This window comes from Pleurodeles waltl, chromosome 11 (assembly GCF_031143425.1).
Source record: "Pleurodeles waltl isolate 20211129_DDA chromosome 11, aPleWal1.hap1.20221129, whole genome shotgun sequence".
Taxonomy (NCBI): Eukaryota; Metazoa; Chordata; class Amphibia; order Caudata; family Salamandridae; genus Pleurodeles; species Pleurodeles waltl.
Window position 1 is genome coordinate 67,903,565 of NC_090450.1, and position 24,439 is coordinate 67,928,003.

The 24,439-nt window shown below is 41.4% G+C and overlaps 1 protein-coding gene across 1 annotated transcript in view; it reads left to right on the plus strand.

Moving 5' to 3' along the window:
• Positions 1–469: 469 nt before the first annotated feature.
• The window catches only part of ZNF639 (zinc finger protein 639), a 31,290-nt gene continuing 7,320 nt past the window's right edge, over positions 470–24,439 (plus strand). The window contains exons 1-2 of the mRNA XM_069213072.1: positions 470–598; positions 10,111–10,258. The gene's annotated coding sequence lies outside the window, so the exon portion shown is untranslated. The remainder of the gene's footprint in view (positions 599–10,110; positions 10,259–24,439) is intronic.

Consider the following 24,439-nt stretch of genomic DNA (forward strand, 5'->3'; position numbering starts at 1 on the left):
AAGGGGTTGGTAAAGCGGATAAGCGCTGAAAGTGTGACTCGTTCAGGACAATGAATGGGTCGACTTCCAACCTACACCCGGCTCTGTTGCATTTGGAGCAGAGATACGGCACCAGTGGAGCTATCTGAGAGCATTACAGCGAAAGTATCCCAATAATAGTGAATAACACTTTAACCCTTAGAAAACAAACACTGCAACACCTTATCGGTTGAGAAAAACAACCGCTTTGAAAGAAGAAGAAGGTAGTGAATACCCCTGCCTTCGACTCTAAAAAAAATATCATGCACGCGCACGATGATGTCAGTGCGCAAGCGCGCGCGCGCAGGACGTGGGAGAGACAGGTGCGGCTTTTACTAACGGGAACATCGTTGCTGCATGAGGAACTTCCACACCTAAGATGGCTTCCGCGAGGTGCTGCTGGGTAGCTTCCCAAAAGCTTCCGGGTCGATCTCGCGACGCCGCTTTTGGCCTCCCGTTTACTTCTGGATTCGTGCCCCTCTGCGCCTTTCGCGCGTAGATGGCTCGCGTGTTGTGCCGTCCATCTTGTTCGCAGCCAGGGCTGCGGCGGTGACCTTGGTGCGGTAGATTATGCCGTTCGGTAAGTAGGGGAACGGGGTGATGACGGTTGTCGGTAAGCGGTCACCGATGAGGTGTCGCCGCTCGAGCCTTTGAGTGTGTCGCCGTCTACATCGGGTAGCATGATAGGGTGATGTGTGGAGCATCGCGAGCATCTTTTCAGTTAGCTGGCACATGTTTTCGGAGTGCTCCTGTGTGGCATTTTGATGCGTAATATGTAAGACACCTACCGTCGGTTGAACGCTGCAGGTAAATCTGCCTAGTTAATGCATGTTTTAAAACATTTCCTTTTCTGCAATGCAATATTCTCGCAATTGTCCAAATAAAGCCGCTCATGGAAACTTGGTAAAAATCCCGTACTGGCTTAACGAATCAGTGACACAAAATCCCTGACTGCTTTGCAAGTGTGCTTTAGGTATGCATGAAGAAGGTTGGGTGATTAACTTCACATTATATTTTAGCTGGACAGTTTGCACATGGTGGTATGCAATGCACTATGAGCGTGGAGACATCAGAATATATTTGTTGGGATGTGGAAGCCTTTGAGGCAGGTAGTACATTTTGGGGTTTCTTTTAAATTCCTCATCCAACATGCCTGTAGATGAAGTGTAATGAATGTCATACTGTATTAAAGTTATAATCTCGTTACCTCCTCTTGGTGTGAGCCATGACTGCAAGCTGTTGGAACATTTGAGAGACCAGTTTTAAAAAGGAACAATTCTGGTATCCAAATTGAATAAAATATTCTTAAGCTTTGAAATGGAAATAGTGAATGATAGGATATTCCACAGTATCCAGTAACCATCTACTGCCACGTGACCTGATCCGGTGGGTACATTTTAGCACTGGAACTATATTTCACATCTAAACTTAGTTTTGACAATTTACCCGACTATGCTGGTAATAAACAATTCCTTTTAGAGTTGGATAAAGCCCCAAAGAGTGACGTTTTTCTGGGAAAGGTAGCTCCTTGGCCTTGCCACCAGAATCGCTGCCAACCGTAGTTGTAGTCTAGTGGACTTGTTGGAAATAAACTAGAAGACTGTTTTTTTTTTTTTTTTTTTTTAATCCCGTCAAACCATTTTGGAACATTGTGGACCCTTGTGCAATCACTTTTTGAAGTTAATCCCATGGCGCCTTTTTGTCAGGATTGTGAGTATTTTGATTTAAATTAAAAGCTGTTAGTCATTGCATCGTTTAAATGAACTTTATTTCACATAGAGGGAAATAAAGAAGTACCCAGTGCCATGTTATTTTCTCCAGAATGCAATACTGCGGTACGTGTATAGGTTTTGCGCCACGTAGCAGTGTGTGGCAGTCTGGGGACTACTGCTTTACCAAATTGTTTGATTCTGTGAACTCGTACTGTTACTATGCCGCTGTCTGGTAATCTGGCAGCATGCCAGCACTCAGAAATAAATTTAAGGAATACAAATAAACACTAAGACCATATTCCTAGGATAGGTCTGCAGCATAGTTTTCATTCACGCAATCAGGGCTGTGGTGGGTGAATTTGCATCTCAATAGCTGAACGGGATCCTAAAGCTGCTTTATGCAGTACCCCCTAGGCTACAGTTTCTCAATCTCAGCCATAGATAGGTATTTATTATTTAAAGTGTGAGAGATGCTTGTCCCTTCAGAGGGCTGAAAGAGTTACGGTACTGAAATGCGGGCCAGTTGCCATCCCGCAGGGAGTGGGGCAGAAGCCGCAATTGAAGGACAAACCTGCAAATGGCTGCACGATTAGCTACAATTCATGATGGAAATGTGTATATGGACTGCAGATGTATCTGAGAGGATCCCTACTTCCGATAGTTAGGGAATAGCCTAAGATGCTGGTTAGGGTAATAGAGCAGATCCTGACGGACCCCGTCTTTTCTGTGTACCTGGAATCTTATGAAGAATAGTAACGCATTGTTCTTGGCTGTATCCTGACTATGTAAATGATAAATGCTAATAAAAACAGTTAATAGTAGTTGCGAAATTAATATGAGCTTGATTTAAACAAAAAATGTTGCACTAGCATAAGTGTATCCCCTCCCCTCAGTCAGTAGCTGGCACACTCGGGAAGACCCTCACCTCAACTACTTGTGACCTGTTACCACATGATGCCAGTTGTCACTGCATCAGATTGTGTGTTGATAGACCGTGCCACTTGTTTTGCACACAATGCAAGATTCCCAGTGGCAAACGGGAAAATCTTTAGAGAGAACCACTAGGATGTCCATATATCAACTCAGCACACAAAAACTTGAGGGGTAGCTTTGCCTACAAAACTACTTGAAAGTAATGGCTGTAGGTCAGAAAGCAGGGCGCTCGAAAGAACACCTATCTTTCTTTAAGCTAATAGAGGAGCATGCGCTGTAGGAGCCCAGCATCAGTAGAAAAAAGGCTGCAAAGCCTTTCATGATGTAACCTGTTCAGCATCAATATACTGATATCACCCAAACATTGAGCTTGAACTGATCTGTCCTTGAGCTTCTGAGCATCAGCGCTGTTATTCTATTGTTCATGAGAAGATTGGTGCCTCTGAAAGTGTTGCGGTTGTGCTCTATGTTGGGCTGGACACTGTCGCAGAGGAGGTGTGAGAGTATAAAGGTACTTGGACTGGCTAACCTTTTTAAACACTGTCCTGCTTCTCTTCACAGCTGTTGGTAGCCGCACTACCGCAGCTGCATAGAAAATCAAATATTAACAGATACACGGAATCTATATAAACAAAGATGTAAAGCTGAACATTTTAAAACTGTGTAAATGTGAAGTAACTTGGAGGCTTAAAATGAAGTTGTTACACTCTGACTGATTCGTGGGGGTAGTGTAAGTGCATGAAACAGAACCCAACATGGATTAGGAGTGGCCTCAGCTCAATGAATCAATATATAGTTTATTAGTTAATCAAAACTGTAAACGGTTACAATAAATATGGGAAATACAGCATAATTAATCATTTACTAATCGGTTGTTAATTTACATTGCCTCATATGTCATTGATCCCTAAAATATCTAGTGACCTGAGCTGAATATTGAAAAGCAATTAATATCTTTGTGTGTGTGTGTGTATGTGTATATATATATATATATATATTTCTTTGTGAGTCAAATACAGAAACAATCAAACATAGTGAAATATTGTATTTTTTGAGTTTTTAAGTTGATGTCATTGAAAATAGTTAGGCTGGGGTCCCCGGGTTCCACTGGGGGACCACAGAAGCCAAAATGCTAACAACCACTGGCTTAGTATACTGTGGTAATGAGTAAGATGGTATTTGATATAGGCATTTGAGTGTGAGATTAATTGCCCTGTCAATGGAATAACAGCTATGCAGAGAACATATTGTTTTTTTTTAGAGAGTTTGGGGGGGCGGGGGGGGGGGGGGAAGAGATTTACAGAATGCAAAACTAGCCCAGGAGGCAGCGTAACTCTGTGGATAGCAACAGTATATGTAGCCAGTGTGTGAGGATACAGATACAGTGCAGATTCTCTTGCAATGTAAACTGAGGACAGGTGTCTAGAAATACAGAAGAGACAAACTGCATGTAGTCGCTCATCTGAAAAGAGCTGTGAAGTAATGTAGGTGTTGGTTATTCAGAGATTTGGCTAATTAGCAGTGCAGCCCCAGCATGAGCATATTAGTTACACAGGTACATGTTTGTGATGCATGTGAAACCATGACAAAGTACTGGGTGATGAGAAGTACGGCTATGGCCAGTATTGGCTCAATCAAGTAGAAGTATCATTAGGTTGTGTGCAAGGCTCGGAGCAACCTCTCTGCTCCTCAACATGTTGCCTTTCTTTATGCACTTCTGTTGGCCTGGTCAAGTGGGCCTCACCTTCCCAGACAGATATGAATAGCTCTGTAGCAGCATATCCAGGTTAAGGATATGCTTTAAGTAATTTCACGTGGTGGGCGGAAACACAACTGGGTTTTTCCTTTTATCATTGGGTTGGTATTGCCACTGCTACTAACCCTCTTCTGGTAGCAGCTGTAGATGTTAATTTCAGTGTTGTACTTTTGGCTTTATCTGGTGCAGGTAGACTTCGTCTAGGCTTCCTAATGGACACAGTTTAAGCTACAAGATGCTCTCCTAAATACATAAGCTCAGCGATGTACCATTAATATTGTTTGCTTTTCCAAGTTGGTACATGAAAATGTATTGTTTCTTCACAAATACGTGTCAATACTTAACAAAATGTGTTACATAACAAACATTTATGAAGATATGGCGGTTCAGCAAAGGGCAGATTAATTTAGTGATATTTCCCACTTGATGAGGGACCCAGACTTCAAAGGCTTCACAAGCTGTTTTATAATGGGCTTAATGAACAGTTTTGGACAGGATCCAAATGCTTATACTCTGCGGTGAAAAAAATGGGCTGTTGCTGCAGCTTATAGTTTGTAGCCAGGTTGCTTCAGCATTTGAACAGCTGCATTCTGTTACTTTGGATTGCAAGTGGAAGCTCTGTATAGAGCAGATACCCCCAAGTTAGTTCAATATGGCGAAATGTATTAGTGGCTAAAAAACGGAATATGAATATATATATATATATATATATATATATATATATATATATATATATATATATATACTTTCAGATCTAGTTCACCTTAGACATTTTGCCATTAAGCGAACACATGTCCAGCTACAATATCCATCCCCCGTCCTCTTGGCATAACCTAAACAACATACAACCGGAAGTCCTCATTCGGACAACCTAGACCCTGCGATCACTACCCACATAATAATCTGAATCGCCTAATCTCTAAGGTCTCGCTGGCCCTTGATGCCCTGGGCCCTTCCAAAGTCAGAAAGCCTCGTCCCACCAAATCAAATAACTGCTACAAACCATCTGAGTAATGAAAGCATAAGACAGAACTTTAGAAAGGGGTTGCTCAAAATAAAACTTCCCCTGACCACTTAGCCTGTTTTGCCTTTGCTAAAGGGTATAAAGCTGCATCCACAAGGACTTAAAAAATACTACCAGTCCTGTGTTTTCTAATCCTACTAAGGATCGTTTCTGAATCTTCATAGAAATTGTCTAAGCCAGTGACCCAAAGCAGCCCACTTGTTTTCACTCCAGCACACTGTGCCAAGCGAACTAGGTCTCAGGATTATTTGCTCCAGAGTGTCCTACTCAGGATCTCAGGGCAAACAACAGGTTTGCTCTTCATCACTGATTCAGCTAAAAAAGGATTTAGACACCTCTTTCTTCCACACCAGAGCTTATCCCTCTGGAATTCTTTACTCACCCAGCTGGGAGTTTAAAACAGCTAAAGTAAATTGAGGAAATACTTGAAAACGCATCTCTTTGCAGTAACATTTGGGTAGATCTGTTGTCGTAGTAGAAGTGTCAAACTGATCTACACAAGTCTGACACGTCAGATGCCTTTAGGTCAGCTGTTCTTTTCAAGAGGGTTGCAAACCTCCTAGTATTCAAGGCACTGTCTTCTGTTAATTGTGGAGGGGGGGGGTATTAGATTGGGCTGAACACCCTCCTGTACATTTTCTTTTCATGCTCTCCCACTGGTGCCTACCTTAGTTCTTAGAAGCCAACAAATGGGCTGGTTAGTAGTGCTTAAGAAAGTGACAAAATTATCAGACTGCGCTGAAACTATTTCATAAGTGATAAATTAAAGCAGCACGCTATTCAAAGCATCGTGACTGTGCTTGTCATTTCCCATTCCTGTTAAGAAGGCAATATGCATGACCACCTTCATCATTGACACCCTTGAAGTAGTTCTCAGCAAGCTCGATTTCGAAAGATCATACCATAAGCCCTAAATCACCCACACCCTGGGCTACACCCCATGGCACTTCTTTCTCCTTATCACAAGCAGCAACTTTATTAGTTTTCCCAGGCTTAACAGAGCAGCGCCCTTGACAATGACATACCAACCTCATCTGTTCATATTCCTATACCATGCAGCGGGCTCCCTCTAAAATAAAAGAACAGCTCAAACCTATATCTTTGCGGAGCACGGGGAACGGTATAAAGTACAGTGAGCTGTAGCAACAATTTAATTCACTTGCAGCCCACTGTCTCTGTACACCAGGATGAAAAATAAAATATTGGAACTGCTCAAAGCTCGAATATGAAATGTAAACATAAACAAATCTACCAATATTTTTTTTTAAACCTTTTAATTAAAAAAAAAAAAGTTTATACAGAGAGTGAACGTGCAGTGCTGATTTGTGTAAAAAAATAAATAAAAAAAAATGCCCTCAAACATGTAACAACCAGCAATACGACTCATCCAGTTCAGGTAACAATGTTTGGCTGTGTATGCGAGAAGAGTGAAGGAAGCCCCTGTTTAATTAAAGTTTTCTGTTTTTCACAAATGACCCATATGCCAATCAAAAGTCCATGTTCTACCACTGAGTGTATTCAAATATGTGCATTGGGGTGATTTTGGACCCCTCTATCTAGACATAGTAAACATCTGCATCTGTACTCAAACCTCCCACTCCTGCCAAACATCAGATGCAAACTTGCCACCTCTCTTCCTACTGAAGAAACATAATATAGAGACTAATAAACTTGCAGATTGACCCGCCTGCTAGTTTCTGGGAGAGCACTCGTACTGGAGTGTCAGGCATGTAACCAATACTGTCTGCTTCATGCCTGCTCTTTGGTCTTCTACCAGTCTACCCCAATGTAGTGACTAGTTTTTATTTAGATTTGTTTGCAAACCTAATACAATGGGTTAGCATTTGTGTATGTGTTTGAATTCTTTTTTTCTGTCTCTTTTGTGTATTGGTTTGCAGTACAGATCATCAACAATGTTTAGGTTGGCATACCCGGGTTCCAGTAATGACTTGGTGGAGAGGTCTCCGGATTCCAAAAACTATTCAGTGGGGGTCCACTGAAGTCAAACGGTTCAGAACCACTGTCCTGTCCCGCTGTAGTGACTAGATTGGAAAGCTACAACTGGTACACAATGCCCTGATAGGTAAATGAAACACGCAGCCGCGGCCTCAGCACTCAGCGTCCTCCCAGATGTCAAACAACCACTCCTCCCCAATGGGCTCCTCAGTTACTATCCTCAAACAGTTTGTTATATTGTTGAGTATACATCAGTATTTAGAACCATATTTCTTCAAATACTCCAGTATCCCATCGTCAGTTATGTGATATTAAACCGAATATGGAGCTTTCGGTAGTATTGTTTGCTATTCAAGATTTCACATCCACCAAGGTGTGGTTGACAAATAGCTCTACCTTGCAAATGATGTACAGTTTCTGAACCAATATTCATGTGCCATTCCATTGTGAATGTTTAAGGTCTCCCCACAGCACACCATATCTAAAAAAACATTCTTACTTAGTAACAGTGGCAGACTACACGTTGAGAAATTGCAGAACTCACTATATCCAAATGGCATATCCTCCAAGCTCTTTTCTCCTTTGTGACCTTCCATGCAGCTCCTCTCCTAAATACGGAGGGAAAACACTAACTACTACATTACACAAAGCGTACAGTGACTTACCCTTACTCATCAATCTTCCTCACTTCAAATTTAACTATCTATACTTTCTTTACAAAACTCTTCACGTACAAAAGTATTATACCCATTAGGAAAAATTCTTCTTCCCTGGTTGTAATCTTAGCCCTAACTAATTCTGTACTTTGTAGACCACGAGGGAAAATGCCTGTTTGGCAAGTGAACAGTGTATAACCCAATATCGAGGAGATGTATAAAAACAAGCAGGAAACTATACGCATTTGAAGGATTACCCGGAAATGCTTATTACATTGTTTCAGGTTTTAACAAGCAAGCTTCTAAACTTTTTGGGCAGAATGGACTAAGGTTCCTCCTACAGAATGGAGCGGGCCACTGGAATTATGCAGCAGATTAAATGATATATTTTGAAAAGGAAAGTTATACTGATTAGTGAGACACATTATGTGGCAGTCTGATTTTACTGCCATTTTAACATGTTAAAACTATATAGGTAAATAATTCACCTCATTAGTACCAGTTTAACTCTAGAATACAGCAGTCGGCAACTTAAAAACGACCAGTTAAGCTTTACAAAAGGGCCTGCCTCTGTATATCTTCAGATTACTTTGGAGTTGTCAATTTGACCAGAGCGGGGCAAATAATACCGCTTTAAACAGTAAACTATCATAGTCTGTTCTGGATTTTGTTTAATGGGCAGAGAGGTTCTCTGAGTGTTCATGATGGTGGTAATTAAATTCACGAATGCATAGATCTCTCCTTTTCTTTCCCGGGAATACAATAACACTTAAAATTGTCAGATAAAACATGATAGTTTCAGGCATTTCCTGTCTTTAATTCATTCTGAGCACTATTGCTTGCGATTCTTGAGGTATTGATGGGAAGATACCTACAGCCATTCCGATTGTAGACATCCATGTATGATTTGCATAAATAAGAACGTGGTTTTCGTGAAGCACAAAATTCATAAAGTACAAATGGAAGTCTGCCTAACTGGTTGATTTTCCAAGCGCACTCTCTGTCCGCCATATCCGCCTCCGTGGCGAAATGAAACTTGAGGTGGGGACCCTGCAAAGGACCTGGAGGGGTCCCCCTCCCACCTGGACCCTGTCAGGGGCCTGCCGGTAGTGTACAGTGCTGAGGGGGTCCCCTGTGCACCGCGGGGGCCTTAGTATGCCACTGGTTTGCTTCTGTAGGTTGTCCTGACTGGTGTAAATGTTCTTCACTTACCCAGATTAGAGCATTAACCTGTGATTGCTAGGCATACAACTGCATGCATTCAATATGGTTGACGCCTTACATTTAAGATTGTTGCCTGAACATCATAGCTATTTTTAGGGCTGAGCTTGTGTGTACATGCACTAGCGCACGCAATACTCTGTTGTGTTGAGTAAAGGGTTTGGAGCTCGTCTGTCGCTCACCATTAGTTGGTTTGCATTGCACTCTTATTTACGTCCCCGCAATTCGTCAAGGCACGTCTGGCATCATTTCCGTTTGTCTGTGTGGAGCAGGGATACAGCACTAATTGATGCAACTTAATTAGTGCCCGGCTGCTGCTCCCCACATGATCAAGGTACTATTTGTTCTTTTTAACTTTGAGTGCCCCATAAACGGAAATCTTGTGACTAGCAAAAACGAGCCCAGCAGGCACACAAATTGCAGAGTTTTATGTTTTAATGCTAACTTTCTTTTATTTTGCCAGTAATCTTTTTTCACTTTCTTTCTTATGTGTTCTTTTGTTTTTGCTCATGGGCACTGTTGTCAAAAGATGACAACTTGTTTGAAAAACGCGAGTCCTTTTGCATTGCAAATGCTGAGTGCCAAATAAGTCTCGTCTGTTGGAGCAGAGGTTATGTTTATTTCCCTAGCTCTTCTCTAGAGACTAAGGAAAATGTTCTGGCCATCGTTGACCTGTAGGTGACCTAGACATGAATGGTCTGGCAAGGACCCCTTTAAGACTGACTCACCAAAGATACCATGTATTCTTCTCAAAATGTTTATTACATTTTGAGCTGACATTTTTAATTTCGAAACAGTCTTTTTGAAGGAACTCTTTTTACATTTATTTCACAGAGTAAATCTGGATTTGCCCAACGTGTGCCCTTACCCGCCACCATCCTTCCTCCCCATCTTTAGCTCCTGTGCTACTTCTGGATCCGACTACACGGGCTGCTGCTATTGGACATCGAGTGTGCCTCGTTCTTTCTGTTGTGAAGACGAGGTAAGATCACCACCTTTCCATTTTCCTCTCTTGTTAAATTTTGGAGTGATGGGGATTTGCAAATGGAAGAAATTGGAGAGTTTCATGTTTTATGGACCACATTATTTCCGTTTTGTAAGTATTTAGTCACTTAACAAGTAATCTCGCTGGAAGAAATACCTTTTTTTTGCCAGAGAACTATTAATGAATGCATTCTTTCTAATTAGCTGTTATATTTATCAGATTGTGGTTGCGTTAAGTATCATACCTTTTTATAAATGTCCAACTCGGCGAAATCTGACTAATTGGGCTACATTATGTTTTTAAGCTTATTAATAGAAATACCGACTTTGGCATGGCACGGATGTTACTAATTATTTGTACACTCCTGAAAGTAGAACGGTATCTAATGCATGTTACAATTCAAACAATTGAGGCAGGTTAATAAACATTAAGGGCCACCTTTCTCTTTCAGCCTTCAAATCTCTCTCAATGCAAAATTGAAAAAAATGCTAATGTTTGTACATGTAAATGTCACATTTGGTGCCGACAAACAAGGATACCACGTTTTGCATATTTTTTTTCAGGAAGTTTTCACTAAGCCAAGTTCTACACAGCCAATGTGATGAGACTTTTTAAATCAACATATTTTCATTTTGTGCGGCAAACAAATGACTCGATTCAGTGATCTCATTCTCTGGCAATCCTGCATGTGGGATCTGGTTGTAAAATAGTTTTACACTTCTCAAGGTTCAAGAAATATGAGGAGGTCTCCAGAAGTTTTTTTATTTTTATTTTTGTTATAGCAAATAGTCTATAAAATAAGCAAATTATGGATCAAGTAGCCACCCCTGCTTGTTAATTTTTAATGTCCTCATTGGCGAACCTCGTCCTTTTGGGGTTGTCGGTATTCATTTTGTTTGTTCTGGCTGCGTTCAAAAATGGTTTTTCTCAGGAGTACTACTGGACGGTTTGATTAGTTTTGAGTTTGAACTGTTAGCTTAAGTACTGGAAATGCTGATAACCGTGTCACATAATGTCTAATTTCATACCAATATAAAAGCAATGTCAGACTGCCAGCAAATCACAGGTAGGTGCTATTTTTTTCATACGACTGAGGCTAACTATAAAGTTGACTGACAATGTCATGTTTTAGATTTTGCAGCATAATAGAAAAAACATCGCACACATTACATTTTTTTCATTACATAAAACATGTTCAAACAAACGCATTAAAGATTTGGAGCTAAAGTCCCTGACCTTCCCCTGTTTGAAGTGGTCGTGAGAAGTTATAGTACAAGTTTTAACGCTAGAGATTTTGGCAGGAACACTAATTGTAGAATGCAGTTTACACTTTGATTGCATTTATATCTCTCAGCCTTCGTTTAGCTCGTACAAAAAAATCAACATAATTGAACGTGATTGGCAAATTCTGTATACTTTACCCGGCAGTAAGACCAACGACCCTTCCTTGTCTCTCTGAGTCGAGAGCCGCGGCATGCTTGTTTTCCTTCATGTACCTTCATTGACCAGTTCACAATTGCCTAACACGAGTATATAGCAGGAGCTTTTGAATATGTGAAAAAGAAGGCTTGCCAGGAGGGGGTTCACAGCAGACCATCAAGTCTGTAAATAATTGATGAATTTTTTGTTGTCCCTGACTAAAAAGGGCTAAAACTGTGCATAATCATGTTTTTGTGTGGAAGAGCAAAGAAGCTTTGGCTACTCACTCATTCATACATATTTAATCTAGTGCCATCTGGTTTTGATTATGCAAGCTGCAATTGAAACTGTCAAATGCAAATAACGCATAAAGTCCTAGAGTATAAGTGTTTAAGGAACCTGTGAGAAGATTTACTACGGTAAACAAAACTGAATTCTGCTTCACTTCTTTCCTGCCACTGTCCTTGAACCACACTGAGGAGAGTTACTGAAATAAAAATATTGTTCTGTGGGCAGTGATTCTTTAAAATACATCCTCTGTGGTTAGGAAAACTGCTTATTAATGTCTCACTTTAGGTCACTTTGAAAATGAGCTCCTGGGCAGCCTCACAATTGATTGTGAAACAAACATATTGTCTCCGAGCTGAAGCTCCTTGTACTTTATTTCCAAAGAATAATTTTTTGAAAAAATTGGTCTTGTAGTTCATTATTGGATAGGCATTGTATCCGGAACCCTACATTTATTTGTGTGTGTGTGTGTATATATATATAATATATATATATATAATTATCCTGGGGATAAAAATGGGATAAAGTAAGCCATGCAATATATGATAAGGAAACTGCACCCCCAGAAGAGTTATGTAACGATACAGAGCAACAAGGCCAAAGGCACAGTTCATTTATGAGGTAATTGAACTCCGAGTTGACTCGCAATATCTATTATGTGCAGCAAGGGGTACTCTGTGTGTGGTGTTTTTTTTTTTTTTTTCTCTCTCTCTCTCTCTCTCTCTCCAATACCTGGTCACACCTAAACCCGTGTAACATGGACTTTCATGGGATCTTGTTAAATATCAAGGATACAATTACCGTCTCTGGTGCAAAAATAAACATGAAAAGGCATTCAGATATTTGCTTCAAAAAGCTCCTAAAAGCAGTTTAATTAAAGGCAAATCTTTTTTTGAAATGGTACCACAGAATGTGTTGAACATGCATAGAGATTCTAGCTTTCCTATAATTATCTAAAGTGTGGGAAAAATATATAAACATGTAGCAATAAATATCTCCTTCCTACTTATCAATGTTTAGCTAGAAAAACCGACCAGAAGATGGAAAAGACACATTTTGTTCTAATTTCCTAAAGTGCAGCTTTAATATTGTTCTATGTCCTACCTTTCCCCTTGGCTGCTGTCTCGAGCACCAGGCATTGTAACACCATAACTCAACTGTAATCAGTAGTGGCTACGCCCTTTCTTATATTGCAACTTACTATGGATGCCACTATTCACCCGTTATAAAGAATTCAGGGACTGCCTTTTATACGAGAATTGAAGGTTCTCTGATAATACAAGATTTTTGCTAGTATCGCAGCAAACATTATGGACTAGGTTATTTCTCTTTTTGCTGCTGCTTATTTTGCAGTTTTTATGATTTTCACTTCAATCTTTTGGATACAAAAAAAGGCTTTTCATTAGATAAACTGAAAAAAAAACGATACCAGTCTAGAAACCTTTTATACACCCATTATTATATGACTGTAAATTGAGCTTAAGTTTGTGATGTATGGTAATTGTCACAGGTTAGTTGACTTTATCTACTGGTGTTTCCTTACCAAAACACTTTCTTAAATATATAATAGCTGAAGATCATGTCAGCTTAGCAGTAGGCCAGAGCGGATGAAGCATTTTTACTTTGTGATCTGTCCAGTATTTTGAGGCAAATTGAGCTTTCCTTTGAGTGGGGCATCAAAAGTCTGTTAAGAATTTTATGTGTGCATTTTGGTTACGCAAGCTGCAAATTGACAACTCCCCAAAATATGGCATTGCAGTCTTCAAAAGTGTAGAGTCCACCTCCCTTCACAAACGTGCTTTTGCGTTGTCATTGAGGCAACCAGCCATTAGCTTAGGTGTTGCAGCCATGTGGTATCCTCAGAAAGAGTTGAAGCAGATGCTGGAAATATTTGGCAAGCACATCTTGTTTACCTAACAAACTGCCATGGAATGTTTGTTTACTGCAACTTGTTAGTTCAATAAAAGTTCAATAAAAGCGGGAGGAACCCAGAAATGCTCAATGCTGCTCCTTATCTCACCTGGGTCTCCCGCTCTCCAATGGCACCAAAAGCAAAATGGCCATCACGGCCCGCGGAGGTCTGCTCCCATGCTTACTGCACTCCACTGCCGGGGTGCCCTCCTGGGCGACCTCAGTGTCCCACCAAGGTGCTGGCAGATCGCCGAGCACACGGCCTCAGCGCGACAGCGGGCCCTGGCTGCAAGGCACAGCGCCGCCGCCCTCCTCTCCTGTGGAGGTCCCGACTCCTCTCGGGGCGCCCGCTGCTTCTCGGCACCGGCCACAAAGCCTGGAAGACCCAGGCCACCGAGATACGGGGTCGCAAGGCTTTTACTGGGGCCCGGACGGCAGAGCTCGGACGAACGCATCCGCTCACACCGCTATTTTGGCACGCCTCCATAACATGCTGTTTAATCTGCTTAGAGATTTCCTCTTATGCTTCTGGTAGGTGGGTGATCATGTTCCTTCTATTTTGGGGCTGGCGGGACATCTGGTAGACCTCCTTAGCTGTGAAAGCCAAAAACACATCGTATGCCTTTTTTTGGAGAAAAAGCAGAACATTGGAGGTCTGTAAAACCTCTCACCGAATTTTTTTTTTTTTTTTTTTTTTTTTTAATTGTGAGTCAAATAAAGATTGTAAGAGCATCTCTCATCTGGGGTACTGTAGGCACATACACTTGTAAACACACACACTTTGCAATGATTAGCTATTTATTATGAATATTCTACAAATCATGTGTAATAGAATAGTGACAATTATTAAAATCTCAGCTGTTTTAACTAAATTAGGACAAACCCTCACAATGCCCTAAACGTGCTCTATTATATTTATCTACTTTGTTAGTAAAAACAACCTAATTTGCAGAAGCATTCTACAGCTTATATAGTTATCTAACTTTATAAGCTCTATTCTGTGTCATTTTAATATCTTGGCTTCCGGTTTGCCTGCATAAATTGGAAATCTTTCTTGGCATATCCACCCAGAAACCAGTCTGTAGATTTCTCCCTCCATAATTCTAGCATTCTTTTATACCTTTGTCTTCAGTGAGGCCCTATAGCGAAGAAACTCCTGCAAAGCTCTTATGCTGCTGCTTCCGAACACGGGGTCCCTTTGCAGAAGTGCACTGAAGGCAAGCAAACACAACAGTTTCTGCAAGCAAGTCTAGCTATTTCGGCAGGCTGGCTTTGGTACTGACCACAATGCTTAGCTTTGCAGCTTTATAAAGCAAAAAGTCTTCAGCTCTCAATTTTAGTATAGTGAGTTGGAATTCTATGCCCCAAATCTGTCACACGAACATTAGTGCATTGTTGCTGGCCCACAGTCAGGCCTGACCTGTATGCAACATGTATATATTACCCTGCCAAACACAACAGTAGATTTATTTAATCACAAAGGGTTGTGTGGCCAGAGGGTAGATTGTATAGCAGTTTCTGTTTTCACTAGGAAGCATGCTTCATTTTAAATAAAACACATGTTAAAATTGGGCTCAGTGCAAAACAGAATAGTAGTTGTAGCAGGATTTGTCGGGTTAGAATGGGTCTCCCAATACGGCAGTGCTCTCTGCATAGTTGCTTTGTCGCGAGCTATTGGCAGGTTGGTTAGCCATTCATGATTGGGTGAATTCAGTTTGATGGTAGGCATGGCTTGCATACAGCAAGCATTTAGTGCGCCCACATTATTGGTTGGGGATAATGGTATGCATTAATGGATTTCAAGATTAAAAGGACAGAGCTTAAGATTGCCAGCTATCACCATAGTAGGCAGCATTTACAGTCCACTATTAAACATATCTTTTCAAAATGTATTTTTACATGCAGGCAATGCCTCTCTGTCTCCATCAATAACTCCTCAATTGGAGTATCCATGGATTGGTGGCTGAATACTGCTACTTTTCAGTGTACAGTTTGAGAGCTGTGAAAATAAGGGCAATAATAATGATAGATTAACAGTTGGATCTACTAAGAATCTTTGGTGGCCCAAACCCCCATACTAAGAAAATCATGTCACTGGATATAAAAAGAATATCTACCAGGCAGCTGCTATGGTCTTTTCCCCGTAAACAATTCTCATGGACTCCAAACAAAATGTTATGATCTACCAGGGGGACTAACATGCAAACCAGTTGTTTGCAGCTAGAACTTCTGCTTTGTGTTCACGAGACAAAAGGCATGGCTGCTTCATTTGCTTTATTCAAAGGTTTATCCTTTGAGGACCTTATGTTAATTATAGTCCAGGGTAAAAGAATTGTAGCACAAGATAGCCTATGTTTCAGGCATGAGCCTCAGAGGAGTTTAGTAGTACTAGTAGCCTTCAGTACCACTGAATTGAGATCAAAGGTCTGCAGAGTAGTTAAGGGTATTGCCATCCAACATTCCTTCCTTGGTGTCACCTCCAACTGCTAATCTTATTCCCGTTCATGGTAAATGTACATTATTTATTCATTTGCCTTCTTTTTAGGCCTTCCGGCTTGTCCCAGCTGCTTATTCGCCCATTCGCAGACTCATTGGTCAATTCTAATGCTTCTCTATTTCGACTGTCCGCTTGGTTGCCTAACCAACCATTCACTCTACCACCTATTCACTTACTCAAACATCCGTACATCTGTCCCGCCAGCACCTTTCTCATCTGCCCACTAACCCTCTTGTTTACCGGTTCACTCATGCCTTCATTTTCATCGACATCTGAACTCGCATAGCACACTGTATGATCAATATTCATAAGGCACTTCAACTGGGATTTTTAGGACTGTACACAATGTTCCAGAGGTGACCCAGGATTTGAAATAATAGGTCTGAGGTGACCATAGGTGTTCAAACTATATTCAAAAGTAGACCTTCTGAATAGGACACAGTACTGCAGGGCTGAGTACAGCTGAACAACAGACGGCATGGAGTGGCCTCCAGAACATAACCCTTCCGGTGAGATATCTAAAAGAGGACTCCGTCAATAAAGATCTCTTGAACTGGACATTACATTCCAAACTGAGCCTTATTTGTGATGTGTGCAACACAAAGTGATAATACCTGGTGCCTCGTTTGCAGATTTATTTTTTCTCACGTTCATACATTTCTGCTGTTCCTTGTTTTTCAACCATTAAAGTTATCATATTAGATGGATCACGAAAAGTTAATCTTTCCAATGCTGTTCCAGGGTGATGGGAGATGCTCTATGGTAGACAGTTTTGTGGCTGTATAACCCAGAAACGTCCTCCCTTGATCACTGTCCTGGTCTCACCCCTACCCTCCATCATCCTGAGCTGGGCCCTAGCCGGTTAAGGATGCAGCTTCCATCTCAATCCTTCACAACCCCACATTCTCCTCCTCACTTCTCCACCAAAGCTATGTTCAGTTCCTGCACCAGTCCTTTGCTGTCCCGATGGCAGTCTTACATTTCTGCCTCACCAGGGTATATCATTCACTGCCGTTATTGCTCCTTTGTGTGTGAGACTGGTACACTTGCTCTGCTCTTGGTGCTTTCTGCATAAGGTAACCATGCATTGCTGCACATGTGTATAAAGCATGCTTTGCTTAGTCATTGTGTCGTCTTATTTATCTGCCTGAAGGATAGTTCACTGCTGCAGTAGCCTTGCTACTACCAGTGATGTGTGTGCTGTTTGTCATGTCGATTGCCCCGATGTTTGTCTTATCACACCCGCACCATAGCAGTCTACTAAAAGTACAGGCTTTTCCATGGTCTAGTAAGGAAACTGTCAGTGCAATATGACGAAGCATGTGTGTTCTTTTGGACTACAACTCGTTGCTATATGGAAAGAAAGCTTGCACGGTTGCTGTCCATTATGCATTATTAGGTAAGGGAAGCTTGCACTTCTGCTGACATGATACACCTGTTTTGTAATGGGTGAGCGAGCAGTGTGTGGGAATTGATACAGCATGGACCGCTGCATCTCCTAGTTTGTGAACAAATCTTACTCTGCTTCTGTCTTACCTGTGTCAGGTGGGTGGGTGTGTGTGTGTACGTACGTACGTACCTGGGCACCCACATTCCTCTAACATCTACTGCTGTCATACTTGTGTGCATGGCACTTTGCTAGCTTGTACTAAACTGCCTATGCACAGGGGTGTGGAGACAAATGAAATATCTATTTGTCTAAGGGAGAGGTTGCTTCATAAATCTACTTGTCCTGTGAAAAAATCCACTTGTCCCTACGGTGGCACCTAGCGCTGCAACAAATTATGGCATAAATTTTAATATACAAGAGTTCTGATAATAGTCTCTCTCTGCAAGAGCTCATACTATAGTAAGGTTTTAATACTGGAAATTCCCTTATTTTGCCACCTTTCAGCAGATCTGCATTCTGGGGCTGGATGTAGTGGAAAGCAACAGTTTCAGGGTTGGAATGCCCCGTTGAGTCTGTGCAGACCTAACTTGCATGTTTTAGGGGTTTTCACCAGCTCTTCTCTAATCCATTCCCATACAGAGAACGTTTGGAAATTTACACTAAAGAAGGGCAGAAGTAAAATGTCTTCCAGGAAATAAAGCCGTTGAAGGGAAAGTGAACTTGTAAAATCTGAACAGATTTTCTTGAAAGCAAATATACACATCTACATTTTCTCGTGTTAAAATGCAGACAAATATTTTCTGGCAGTACAATTTCCTTGCAAATGTCTGTAAATACACGTGAAGTCATAAAAGGCATAAATCTGCACTACTGCAAGGACATACTGTTACTGCACTTTTGTGTTTTTGTTTAAGAAATGGGCCCTTAGTTAGGTCTGGGGTTCACTAGGACCTTTTTTAATTATTTATTAAAACTCTCTCTCTCTCTCTATCGGCAAGCCCGCTGTGAGTGTAAGCATTCTTCTGCTTCACAAGAAGCCTATTCACACACAGTCATTTTGTTCAGTACCAGGACCACTGTTGAAATGTGTGCTTTTTGAGACCCAAAAATATTTTAGCTTTCTGCCAATGTTAGGATTGTGGGGCCCAGACAGCTCTCACGACAAAGTTTTACAAAAACCATGTCAAAACAAGACACGCATTAACAAAACAAAAGGCTGACCACAAATGTTGACCTATCATATTTGACAATGTTTTTCTTTTTTCATGCTTCCCATAATCTTGTTGAAACTGGTTACACTATTTTTTCATTATGAATATTTATTGTAAATCTGTGATTCATCAACATATTTTACTAAATGATGATTTAAAAAAAAAAATAGTTCCTAAAATTTCACAGTAGTTTAGCAAAACTTTTTTTCCCCAGTTGGATGTTTTGAGAATATTTTACTTTGAAACTATCAAATCAGTCTTGATTTCAAGTTCTCTAAATATTTGCATCTAGGTAGAGAGCATTCTGGGAGCATTATACAAAGCTTCATATTGTTAAACTTTGAAAATGTGTGCACACATTTTTATGGTGGAACCTCTGTCAGTAGTGCAGTCCAAGCTTAGATTATTTCCTTAAAGCGCACACCCTAATAAAGGCTTTGCATTAATGAAACATAAATCCAACTTTGAACATCAGTAACATATGGATCCATAATGTACTGTACACTGGCACCCAAAGGGTTTGTCCCTCAAGGGGTTGGGCCTGCTTGTCCCAAGGACAAAATAAACATGAAAACTTGTTGCCTTTGACCTCGAACAATGTGTCCTGGGTGTTGGGCTATAGGAATTCCACACCCCTGTATGCATTGCAGATATTATGTTTTTGGCCTCCCAAGAGAGCACATACGTGATCATCCGATATTTCATAGAACAGAATGATTTGTGCCTATGTGGCCCTAATTAGGACAATCCTCAATTGTACTATACTCTATAGCAGAGTAGTGGGGCTTCAGTGCCAGGCGCAGAAATGCGTTTAAGACTGCGTTCTAAAGGCTGTTTCTCAGATCCAGTAATGGATGGACTAAACCCCCTATTTTCCCCAACTGCCCAAAAGAAGCCAGCTCACAACAGAATGGTTGATGTTTGATGGCCCAGGAATCCTATTAGTGTGGAGTTTACTTTACCCTGCTGTTCACGTTCTGCTGTCTCGCATAGATTATTGGCTGCAATCTGGCTCACACCTATTTAGACCATTCTGTGCTGATGATAGATTTAGTCATCTCAATCAAGCAACACACTAATTTCACATGGAGGTTCCATTCGAAATCCTTACTAGATCCCGTATTCCATACTGAGATGGCCACTGCCTTCAAGGAATATTATGAACATAGCATTGGCTTAATTTAAAACCTTGAGAGGGCCTAGGAGGCCTTTCTGGTTTTTGTCTGGGGCATAAGTATAACAAAACATGCAGGTGTTTTAAAATCATTGCAGCGCAGCCTTGCGGCTGCCGGAGTGCTTAACCGCTCAGGTTTGAGCCTTTGAAGGTACATGTGATAAAACTATCCTAAGAAGGAGAACACCTAAGCTGGGGGACTATCATGAACTAGTACATCGAGAACTTAAACTTATTGGGAAATATGCTAAAATAATAGTATAGAGAGCAGGCGAGAGACCGGACATACTTGCTTCTCTACTATGACTGAAATATAATAATAGGATCATTACTAGCATTCAGTTGGTGGATGATTAAGTTATCTATTGCTCAGAAAGCATAGCGGAATGCTTCAGACCATATAAACAACTACATGCCTCTTATGAAACCCACTTAGTGTTGCGCGCTAATAAGCACCTAGAAAATCGGACAGTGTCCTTGCTAAAAAATGTATACCTCAAAATATTTGCCCCATCACACATCATTTAATAATGCTGTGTGAGATTGTCGCCCAGGCTGAGCCCCTCCCGCCTAGTATGTGAAAGGCACTGATAGTTATGATCTTAAAGCCAGGCACACCAGTTGACCATGCGCCTCCTGTAGGCCCCTTTTATAGATAAAAACTGACTGACCAATATTGGAATAGATAAACTCAGCCCACTATGCCCAACCTAGTTTTACTAGCACAGGTGTGTGTTTATATAGATATAGAGGGGCATGGGCATAGAGATACAGAGATTGAAAAATTTCCTCCTAATCCACAATCAAAGGAGAACACCGGCACTCTGTACTCCTGCACAATTGTAGATTTATTCCAAACCGGTAACACGAAACTGAAGTAACATTCCAAGGCTATGGGCAGCTGTGGTTGCCATACTTTCCATCCACTCCTCCTGTGAGGGGGCAGCAGGAGTAAAAAACTGACTGAGTATCCACAGCTCAGCTATAGTCAGTACTGAGGCGATTCAGTGGGTTTTATGTGAAGTAAAAGTATATCTGGGATTGTCCTGCAGGCTGTGAGTGCAGATCAGGACCAAAGAATCTCCAGTGTGTCACAGTCCGGACTGTGGCACCACCACAGTCAGACACACAACAGCTGAAGCTGGAGCTTAACCAGGGACCATTGCCATGTCTTGCAAAACCTTGAAGTAGCAGAACTTCATCTGACCTTCCCTTAGACCCTTGTCATAAGAGGCCATGAGCACCGTCTGTGTACTGGGGAACAGTCTATTTATAGCAAAGCCTCCTATTGGGTGCAGAGAATGTGTTCCAGCGGTTCAGAAAACAATTCAGCCACCAGTAGGCCATATAATCTGGCGACCAGCTTTATTTATTTATTTATTTATTTTTATAAGTGCCTCATTGCACCAAATAGGTGTGAAGTCAGGAGAGGACCAATGCTCCAATTAAGGTTCAGAATGGAGACAGGTACCTCCAGAAATGGGAGTTGGTACTCCTTAGCAAGGCTCTCAAAAGACTTAAGGGCGTCCTCGGACAGTAAGTGTGGCACCTCCAGAATCCTTGCATGGATCCAGTAGAGCCAGGGCAGTGGCAAATTATCGATTGTAATTGATCCTTTGTGCCATAGAGGCAGTTTCAGATGCAGGAAGCTGTCTTCTTTCAGGAGTGCTTGTGTTATGTTTCAGACCGCGTTAATCTCTAAAAGCATGGAATTGTGTGAGTCCTCTCATGCCTGTGTAAAAGTTTGAGGCCTAGAGTTGTTGTGGAGATGTCATTACAGTCTTGACCCAAAGAGGCAGTTTTCTTTGTGAACTTGGATAATAGCCATCTTGGATAAATGCTGGACTATTTACCAGGCTCTAAAATGAGGAAGATGCAGGCCCCCAGAAGATGTGGCAGCAGAGAATTTGAAAGATTCCAGTCTTCAGGGCAGGGGACACCAAACGTTTTTGCGAACCCTTGAGTCCGTTTGTGAGAGGAGCTTGATCTGAATATTAAAAGTAAGAATGCAGACTAAGTAGTTGAATCTCAGGACTGCCACTTCTTGACTGTTTGGACTCTCCTCCAGAAAGACAGTTTGACTGCTGACCATTTGGTGAAATCCCCCTTTGAAGAGCCCAGTATGCTAAGGATGTTGGCATTCATCATCGCACAAAAGTCCTTGTGAAACAAGACGCCTAGATATCGCAGACCGTTACGGAGACATCTAAAAGTCATTTGAGATTGAAATGGTTCTGTGGACCGGGAAGGCAATGGTAATTGCCTCTGACTTGGCTCAGTTAAGCTTATGGCCAGAGTAGTAGGCATAGGAAATCCACTAGATTAATGAGGGCTGGGATCAATGTACCAAGATTGCCCAGGATGATGTCCGCATATAATAATTTCAATTTCAACAACCCTTTCTGATGCCTGCGATGTGAGCTGAGAATCTAATGTTTACACACCATGAGAGGGGTGAGAGGAAAGAGTTTCCCTGTCTGACCTCCCATTTAACTGAACCCCGGTCAAAAAGAGGACAAGAAAAAAACGGTACATATCTGGCACAACTAAGTAGTCAAATTGCCCACACCCACTGTTGGTGGCATGGTTCATCTGGCTTTGCTTCCACATCCCTGCAATAGCCAATGTCTGGGATGGAGCAATAGGGAAGGGGGAGCAATACAACAGAGAACATAGGGATCTGTCATGCAGAAAGAAACACTCAACTGTTAAAACTATATCATGGGTGTCCTGTTCTAATTTTATTCATGGATCCCCCCGGATAGGATTAAAACAAAAAACTAATTGTAGTGATATTGGGACCCAATCACCCATTCACCCCAAGTTATCTGCTCCTAAGTCAACATGTTTCGGCCTCATCCCTTGCCCATAAGGCTCATTCAGCCTTCATCAGGAAATTAGATCCCCTGTGTCATGCCCCATACCTGTTGTCAAATGATCTCAATCAACAGGATAGCTTGGACATAATCATCCCTCATCAGTACACATTCTTTGGATCATCTTCAATGAAGACATAAAGAAAAACAAATATGGGGCATATTGCGTCTCACAGCACAGCCTCTATGTCCCATATATAACATTTGTGCACATATCCCATTAGCCTGATTTAATAAACCCAAAATGTGGCCAGCCCCAACTCTGGGCTCATCCTAGATGCTGTATGTTATTGCCATCGTTATCCACACCTTCACCCATAGTGGTACACAATGCAGTAAGGTCATGAAAGGTGTGGTGTATGCACTCCCATACAGAGTTGATATTCAGGGCATTGACAGGGTACTAATCCTAATAGTTTACCTTTACGCCATTGCTGTCCCAATTGCCTCATGAAGTGGCGGCATTTGAAAAGGCAGTAATCCATGAAGTGGAGAGTATGAGGGACAGAACAGAGTCCCTTTATACACCTATGTAGACTCGAAGAGGAGGCTATATGGGAGCTAAATCAAAACCTGAACATTATCGTTAAACCCGCTGATAAAGGAGTGGCAAATGTCATTTATAATAAGGTGACCTATGGTCAGGGGTGTATCCGTCTTGTTGGATGACTACAATTTATAACATTTTACCAAAAAATCCCACCAAGGAGATCAGGCCACCACACTCTTCCCCCCCCCCCCCCCCCCCCCCCCCCCAAAAGATGAAATCCTGAGGGTGATCGAGGACACTTTATATCAACAACACTGGAACTATATAATAAGACCAAGACCATTTTATTCTTGATTTTGTGAGTTTAGCCTTGACGAAGAATTTCTTTGAATACAGTGGGAAGATCTCTCTTGAAACCCATGGTACGTGGATGGGGCAGTAGTTTCATGCTGAGTCTAGCCTGTCTATATGTGGCAGAATTTGAGTGAAAATTGACTTTGATCAAAAACAACCTTAGAAGAATTCCATCAGACTGTGGTGCCGATTCATAGACAATGCCCTCCTTATTTGGAGAAGGGATCGACAGTCCCTGGACCAATTCATGACGTGGCTGAATGGAAGAAATCCGCTTCTATAATTCACAGCTACAAACACTTGTGATCTGTTACCTTTTTTGAATTTAGAAATCAGGCCAGCATTGGAGAGATTATCCACCAAAGTATATCATAAACCAACAGACAGAAAAAGCCTTCTCTCGCTTAGGAGTTTTCATCCCAAGTCATCAAGTGAAAATTTACCTTAAGGAACAGTTCCTACGACTTCGTAGGAACTGTTCTGAATTGAGCGATTTTATAAACGGGAATCCTTAGCATTGGATCAGTAAATTTAGAGAGATTTACACCACAGCTAGATTATTCCGATA